This window comes from Manihot esculenta, chromosome 14 (genome assembly GCF_001659605.2).
Source record: "Manihot esculenta cultivar AM560-2 chromosome 14, M.esculenta_v8, whole genome shotgun sequence".
NCBI classification, from domain to species: domain Eukaryota; kingdom Viridiplantae; phylum Streptophyta; class Magnoliopsida; order Malpighiales; family Euphorbiaceae; genus Manihot; species Manihot esculenta.
The window spans coordinates 25,645,579-25,654,683 of record NC_035174.2 but is presented as its reverse complement, the minus strand read 5'-3'; positions in this window follow the sequence as shown (position 1 = coordinate 25,654,683).

The window sequence follows — 9,105 nt, the reverse complement described above, 5'->3', positions numbered from 1 at the left end:
TACAAATAAGGGAGTTATACACATCTAAATACAACAGAAAGCTATTTCAAAACATTCGAAGTATTATCCTTATGAAGGTTTAGTATTATCCTTATCTATTAGGTTTAGTATTATCATTATCTATTAAGTACTCAGTCCTTTATGGAGCTGTCGTTGGAGTAAAAGGCTGACTTAACTTTGAGAGAAGGCTAAATATCGCACGGGTTCTTGAAGTTGGGCAAAATTTCCAACCTGACTTGTAACGGATGTAACATAATATGTGGATTTATCACTTGATCCTAATTGATCGGATTAAGATCCATATGACCCTTTATTATCGAGTCTTACATCTTATTATATTAAAATCAAATGGTCAACTTTAATTTTTTTTCTTGAGCAAAAGCCATACTAGAAGTCTTACTTTATAATTATTGAATCTTCTATATTTGAGTTGAACCAATACTCTATATGGATAGTAGTCACTTGTCATACCTTTGATTTGAAATGGCCGTTTGGATGTGAATCGAAACCTCAACCTATGCGGTAGTCTTTTTATTGTGAGATTTGTAATAATTACTTGAAATTTAAAAAATTAAGAAAATATATATATTTTATATTTTTAAAAATTTTTCAAAATAAAATATAAAAATATATTATATAGTTTGATTCATTTTCACTAGTTTCATTTATATTAAAATAATATTATGTCGTTAATAAATAAAAATAATTTTTAGATATTGTCGAAAAATATTGACATTAAATAATTATGAGCATAATTATTAAGTAACACTTTTCTTAAGGAGAAAATATAAAAAAAAAAATATATCTTATGGTCTATTTATTTTCACTTTAAAGTCTATAGTTTAATATATATTAAAGTACTATCTCGTGATATTATTTTCATATCAATATTTTTGAACATTTATCATTACTCCGTACCGGTATATTATTCTTTGTTAACATAAATTGAGCCGTAGATTCTTGAATTAAAAAACTGATGAAACTTTTCTCTTTTTTCAACCATATGTCCTTAATCTTCAAGTTTTTTTCTCCTTCCTTTCCCTCCCAAACTTCCTCTGATTCAAGTGTTTGCCTTTATAATTTCAAAGTAATTTCTAACTTATATGTCCTTCCCTTCTCTTTCTCTTTTTGCTTTTTCTCATGACCTGTCCATTATGTCTTCCAATAGCCCTCAAACTCTTTCAATAAACATTGAGTGGTTAGATTTGTCAAGCGGCAAAACACAAACTGAGCCTTCCCTTAGTGTGGTCCAACCTCCCAACATCACTAGAGGCCCTCCCCTTATCGAAGAGGATCTCTCAATAGTCCATTATGTGCCCTTCTCTACCAGGCTTTACTCCACTATCATATATTAACAAATTTATTCGACATTGAGGGGAACTAAGGTGATGAGACCATCCTCGTTCCAAACACGACTATAGTATATGAGGAGCAATTGAAGGTGGGCTTATTGTCTAAGATTCCTATTGGGAGAGTTTTTCTTAGACATTCTCGTTTTTCATGCCTTACTCCATCCTATATAAGTCCTAGCAGATAATGACTAAGTTCGAAGACGTGTGTCTTGCCAACTAAATCCGGGCTCTTGCAAGAGTGTTTGCAGCTATGTGCCAATGAAACTGGCGGGACAATGAAAAATTCTAGTGCTTTAGCGCATAGAAGAAATGCTAGATCTTTAACGGCCTGTTGTCCTCTAAGGAAGCATAAGTTTTTTATGCTCTGACACTAGTTCGATTTGTGTAGATAAGAAAAAGTTGGAATTGCACAACTTATAAAAAGAAGCCAGTGCCCACACTTTCAATGGCTGAGGAGGACACAGTGAAAGAGCTGAAGAAACTTGCTTCAAGTCAAAAGCTTGATGTCATGAAGGTGTCTCGGAAGGTCATGGATCAATGGTTGAGCGAGAATTAGCTAAGTGCTAGGAAGCTGAGTTCAAAAAATGGTAAACATGATTTTTTTGATTCTTTATACTTGCACTGACTTTTCTATTTCTGTAGAGATGGTTCCAAAAAAGTCAATATGGGAGAAGCTTGCTGACAGGAGGCGACTCACTAGGGAGGCTACCAAGGGCATCAACAAGCCTGCTCAAAGGCACCCAAGAGTTGAAAAAATAAGGAAAACGGAGACTTGGGTCCTAGAACAGCCAAACTTTGAGGCCACCAATTAATGGGACAATATGGAGCGAGGAAACAACACTCCACCTTGCCTCCTCCCCCATCGACTGAGGCCCAGATTATAGGCAATACTAGGCCCCAGGTAATACCAACAAGTAAGGGAGATGGTGACTCACAACTGAGGCATAAGCCTCAAGATTGCTGGACAGTTTTCCAAGTCTACTGCCTTTCCCTTGGTTTGAAAGAAGTATAAAGACAATAGCTATGATAAGGTATTCTCTCAAAACACAAGTATAGTTGTTGCTTAGGAAGGAGAGAAGAGAATCATCCGACGGAAGTTTATAGAGTATGAGAAGGAGTGGCAATATTGGATTGTTGAGGCTGAGAAGGCTCAAGCCCCGATTGTTAAGTAGCATCCGACTTTAATGACTTTTGAGGCTTGTGACCCGTTACAAATGGAATTGGGGAAAGAAAGCCTTAGCTCACAAGGATGAGATAGAGAAGGCTAATGCAGAGCAAGCCTTCAGGATAGCCCAACTCAAGGGGAGGATCCAAGAATTGGAAAAGACAACCTCTTAAGTGAATGATCAAGAAGCCCAGCATGAAAAAGCACAAACGTGTGGTTCAAAGCTTTAGAGGCCATAAAGAAAGAGTCAAGCCAGCGCTTCCTTGTAGAGGATGTCTTCTAGATATATGAGATTGTCCTTAATGAGAATGGTGTCTTAATGAGAAGGGCGGTAATACGAGGGGTGAAGCTGATGTACCTCAAGAAACCGAGTCTAGCCTTTAGGAGCGAGACCCAGAAGATATAAATGATGAACACAGTGAATAAAATTTTACCCTTTGGCTTTATTCTTCTTTGTTGTTTACTTTAATTTTTAATTCAGCTTCTAGAATAAAATAATACTTTAGAAAATTTTTTAAATACTTACGTAAAATATTCTAGCGCCAAATGCCTCTTACTTGTTTAGGTTAAGCAAGTTAAGTAAAGATGATAAGATTTACCCTTTGCGTTTCACACCTAGAGGGCCATGATATTTAACTCAACCTTCTTATTTCTCTAAGGAACTTAGTCATGCAATTCTCGGCGTCTTGCTACGCTTCTTTTATCGAGTCCTAATCGAACAATCGTTAAGCTTAATTGGCTTAGTATATTTGCTTTAAAAAGCGTATTCATGGTTGGATCAAACACTCGAGTTTGGCCTAATGGTAACCTACATTGTGGCCTTAGGGGTGAGCATTCGGTCGGTTCGGTTCAAAATCGAACCGAACCGAATAAATCGAAAATCGAAATTTTAGTATTTATGAAAATCAAACCGAATCGATTTTGATCAGAAATCGAACCGAACCGGTTTGATTCGGTTCGATTTGATCGGTTTCGATTTTTAATTATTTTTTTTATTTTTTTCACTTTATTTTTAGTATTTTAAAATTTAATTAAAATATTTTAATTTTAATATGATTTAATTTCTCTATATTATTAAAAAAATATATTATTATCACTAATCAGTTTAATTTATTTTTTCGATTTTTTCCTGATTAAAATCGAACCAAATTGAAATAATTGAAATTTCTGAAATTAAAAATCAAACCGAATTGAAATGTATAAAAAACTGAACCAAAATTTTAAATTAATTTGATTCAATCGATTTTTTCAATTTGAATCGAATACTAGGCACCCTAGTGGCCTAAAAATGCTTCGCATTTATATTTTCGTAACTTGATTTGGGACTCCACCTTTGTTGTAGAACCCAGTTTTTCATATTAAGGTACGTGCACATCTAAAATAGTGAGATTCAAATGATGAGAATTCCATCATGATCCTGATACACTTAAAATTAATTTTTAAAGTTGTGGAGAAATATTTTATGAGATAAAAAATATTAAAAATAAAAATAAAAAATGATAAAAATCAAATAAAAATAATTTATTTAAATAATAAAATTAATTAAATAATTAAATAATTAAATTGAAATAAAAAAATTAAATTAAAAAGGAAAATAAAAAAAAAAGAAGAAAAAAGAAAAAATCAAAAACTAAAAATCCTGTTTTGTTTCTCTTCCTATTTAAACATTTTTTTCTTTCTAAAAACCCTAATGAAAAATTATTTTCTCTCAATTTTTTTTGGCAGCTGCCACCCCTCTCCCCTATTTCTCTAAATTTTTTCAAATTTATTCAAGAAAACTAAAACAAAAACAAAACATCACTCTTCAGTGTTCAAGCCTCTCCCTTAAATTTCTCTTCTTTTTTCTTTTTTTTTTATTTATTCTCAAAGTAAATTATTTCATGGTATAAATATTTCTTTTACATATTTTTGAATTGAGTTAAGTGTATTGCGCATCTTCCACATTAAAATTAATGTGAAATTTGACGATAATAAAATTTTGTATATAAAACCATGTGAGCGATTAGATCTGTTCGAATTCTTTATGCCGATTCGAAAATGTTATAGTTCTCGAAATATTTTTTTTAATTCTTCACCAAATTCTCTTCAGTTTTTCATTCCTACTTATATTGAATTATTTATGAATTTTTAAAATTACATAGGAAAATAAGAAATTTGAGTCAGTTAGAGTGCAATATCCGAAATTTCAAGGACCAATAACTTAATCTTCATATTCCCAAATGATGTGATTTTTAAGTCTAAAATTAATTTTAAAAAACCCATTGTAATTTTTATATTTTGAGTTTTTCATTTTTCTGTATCTAATATAGTGCTCTATCATAAATAAAATTAATGTGCAGATTATAATCTATACTGTAATAATTCCATATCGTTGAAATACCTCAAAAATTACAAGTATTTAGTGTCTTTCTTTTTTTTCCCGAGCATTCTACATGTGTAAGAAATTTGTATAAAATTTCATAATTTTCTGAGTATGTTTACTATTTATTATTGAATTTTTATTTTTAATACCAGAATTATAGACAATCAGATAGAAATTTTTTATAGGTCCAATATTCATGTTTTTGTCTTCTTAGTTATTTATTTATATTTTTTCATATTCAAAATTTTTTTTGAGCATTAAAACATGTAGAAAATGACTAGAGTTTCTCACTGGTGGCTAAGATTGGCTGAACCCTCCTTTCATATTTGGGGGATTTGATTTATTTCCTTTTTTTTTCTATTTTTTTAGATTTATTTTTCTTAAATTTAGATAGAAATATGTTATTAAATTACAGTTACTCCATTAATTCTTATTATTTCTTTTATTATTTAATTTATTTTTGCCATATTTTAATTTACTCTTGCCATATTTTATTTTATGATTCTTATTTTTTGTTTGTCATGTTTAATTTATTTGCTTTCTATGTTTGCATAATTTCCCTTTTTATCTAATTTTATTGTTTACCATATTTGTGCTTATCTCTTTCATATTAGAATAAACTTTTTACCTAAATTAAAAAATAATAATAAGAATATCCCTTACTTTTCTTACTTTCTTTTCTTTCCTTAGTTAAAAATAATTTTTCCATAATTAATTTATTTATTTCCGTATGTAATTTATTTCTTTCTATATTTGTATTATTTTCTTTCCTTTTTTTAATTATTTTATTTTTTATTTGAGTTATATCCTTTTCATTTTTTAAATTTATTTTCTAGCATTTTTTTGTTTATTTATTTCATGTTTTATATTTTTTAATTATAATAAGTTGGATTATGGTAAGAAAGTTTGAAAAAAAAAAAAAAAAGATCTCCTTCTCTTAATTTTTCTACCTTGGCCAAATAGCACTTTTCCTTTTGGTGGGTAAACTTCTTTCTTTGTTGGACTTATGAAGCATATCGTGAAAGCTCATTTGGACATGGAGGCCCATTGGAGTGTCTTAAAGGCTTTTTGCAAAGGGTAATGGACCAAAGGACTAGTAATAGCTTGAGTTTAGTTAGTGAATTTTTTTTTTAAATTATGAGTATATAAATTAATTCTTTTGTCCTCCCTCATTTCTTATAGCCAATGAGATTAATTCTATTTTTCTCCCTCTTTCTTTAGCTTAGGATTTGGATTTGGCTAATTCATTCTCTCTTCCCTTTCTTTGGATGACTTGATGCACCTTACCTAATATGCATGTAATTAAATTAGTAAGTTAAGTAACTCACTTGATAATTTAAAAAACAAGTTTGACATGATAGGGACTTGATTATGTATACTTAAGGCATGATAGAGACATGATTATGTATGCTTAGGGGATGATTTACGCTTTGATATGAAAATGACTAAGTAGTAATGACTTTAGGGTAAGATGATTATAAAATTGGACTAAAAGAATACATGTTAGAAACCTAGTGAGACTTTTTTTGCTATCTGCTAAATATGAACTTAGAAGTTATACATGATTAAGTTCCCCACTTTAGTGCAAATTTGTCAATGGCGTGAAATGAGTATAGGAACAAATATTGATGAGATTAGGCTGATGACATAGCCAGAATGATATTGTGCTGTGGTTGGTGGAAACCTGTAAGAAAGGAAACGTGAGGAGGTGGTGGTTGCCCACGGCAGCTACTCCGATGCTCAAGTCAATACCTTGAAGAATCAAGAGAATACAATAGATGACTCAGAGTTTTAGTAGTATTAGAGATTGCGTCCCTTTGCCTCTGTGATCGTTTTCCTTTTATACTAAGAAGATGGAAATAAATATAACATTTTTTTGAAATCTGACGATGATGTGATCAACTGCTTGATAAGGGATATTGCTAGCTAATAGGTTGGTGATCCCGCGATCACAGGCGAAATGGAAATGTGCCTGATAACGGTAACTCTGTGCCAAGACTCAGCCAATCAGAGAAAGGCGAGTTTTGATGGTAAGTTGGGTATTAAAGTATCCGGGTCTCCCTTTCCTCGAGCGGAACCGCATTTTCCACTTGTCAAATCCTTGCCACGTAGCTCCTGTTTTGTGGTGATAACTCATTGACTCACGGTTGTCGAAGCCGGTCAAAAATAACCTTTCCGGTTATCAACAATATTACTACTACAGATAGTGGTAAAGGATCGAATCTACAGAGAATTGAAAACTTATCTTTCTTAACCAGACCAGGAGAATTAACTGAAAGAGAAGTAAACTGAAACGAGATAAAACTGAAACCAAATAACTAAAAGTAAAATGGGAGGGGGGGGGTTTGAGATTGATTTGATTAAGCAACTACTGAAAGCAATTAAACAAGCGAATAATATAAATAAAAGAGAAATCTAATATGAGAAAAGTCTAGTTGAAGAGTTGGATCCACTTCAGTTGTTTGGATTGATCATTGAAACTTATGTTCTTTAGATTGATTCAATAGATTAGTTATGGGGATGGAAGACGCTTCTCATCACCATGTCTCTCCTTATAATTAAACCAATTAGGGAACGTCCTCTAATTAATTACTAATTAACAAATTGCCAAGGAACATCCTTGGGCCTTAGGCATCAAAATAATTGTTAATTGCGTGAAGAGATAGAGAGATCCAATCCTAGCTACTCAAACGCATGAGATGTTGCTAGATCATACAATTTCTCAGTTGTTACACCAAGTGTTCTTATGTTTGAACAATTCAAGCAATTATGGACTTAAAATTATCTAAACTAACAATTTACTACCTTGCAATCAAGAATCAAGTGGCCAGTTTAATCAAAACAACAAAGTAATAATAGATTCAAGCATCAAATTGTATGAATATTGAACAAACCAAAGACAAACAGTTTATGTTCAGATCTCACAATCCATTAAACAACCTTAGTTTCAACCAATCTTCAACTAGATAAAAAAAAAGAGAAAGGTAAAAGAAAAGAAGAGCCGAAGCTTGCTTGGAGAAGGTGTGGTGCGGCAGCCTTAAATCCGAAGAGAAGAAGAGTGTGTAAAAGGTATTTTGGTTGGCTTATGAGCTCCTTAAATGGGATTAGATGCTGACCTTGCTGCCCTAGAGGTACTTGCTGCCCAAGTTGTGTCTAAAAAGGAAAGAATCGCGTTGCAAATTCTCCAGAAGGAAGGAGGCGTGCGGCATGCACTGCAGAAGGAAGGTGGCGTGTGCGGATGCTCTCCAGAGGGAAGATGGGGCGCGCGCAGATGCTTTGCAGAAGAGGAAAGATATTTGTCCAGTCGTTTTCTTTTTAGGTGGAGCCTTCGTTTGAATTTTGAATGCTGATTGCATGGGAGGCAAGTGCATCTCCTTGAAATCTTGCTGCCTAAATAGGAAGATATGACTGTTACAGTGTGTGCACATCATTGAACAAGGAAAAAAAGATCTGCATTTTGAATTTCAAATAATCTTCTGACTGAGCTTCCCTTGTTTGCTTTTGCTTCTGCACTTCCTCATTTGAAGACTTTCCTTTTTTGAAAACTTTCCTTATTTAAAAACTTTTCTTTTTTGGCACTTTCCATATTTGGCACTTTTTGGCAGTTTTAAGAGCATTTTCTCCAGATTGTCTCTTTACACCTATTATCTGCAAAACATGATTAAAACCACAAAATTAGGTGGCAAATAAGTACTTAACATATACAGAAAATACAAAGTAGAAATTAAATTAGCAAGCTAATTTTAGCACATTCTGATCATTATTGTTTTAACATTTACACATATATATCAGATAAATAATGAAAGCTAAACGTAAAGATTTTAGGGATAAGAAAATCAAATACAAAGAATTTATAGTGGTTTGGCAAACACAGCCTACGTTCATTCTCCCAAGGACCTTCCTTGAGTTTTTACTCTACTAAACCCCTTTTACTAGATAAGGGAACAGCCTTAGATGCAATAACAAACTTTCTAGGTGCTTGAAGACCTTGACAAGTTTAATTCACCCCTCAAATTTTTATTTAAGTTTTAATAGGTGCTTATAACCTCTATCAAGTAGTCACACACTTGATCACCCTAATATAGCTTTTCACTCAAAAAGAAACATTCTCAATAACTCTCGGTAATTACAACATAGTGCTATTAAGATGAGATAGAGAAGATTTGCCAATGAAGATCACAAATTGAATGAAAAGCTTTAACATAAGGGTTCTGATACTCTTAGAA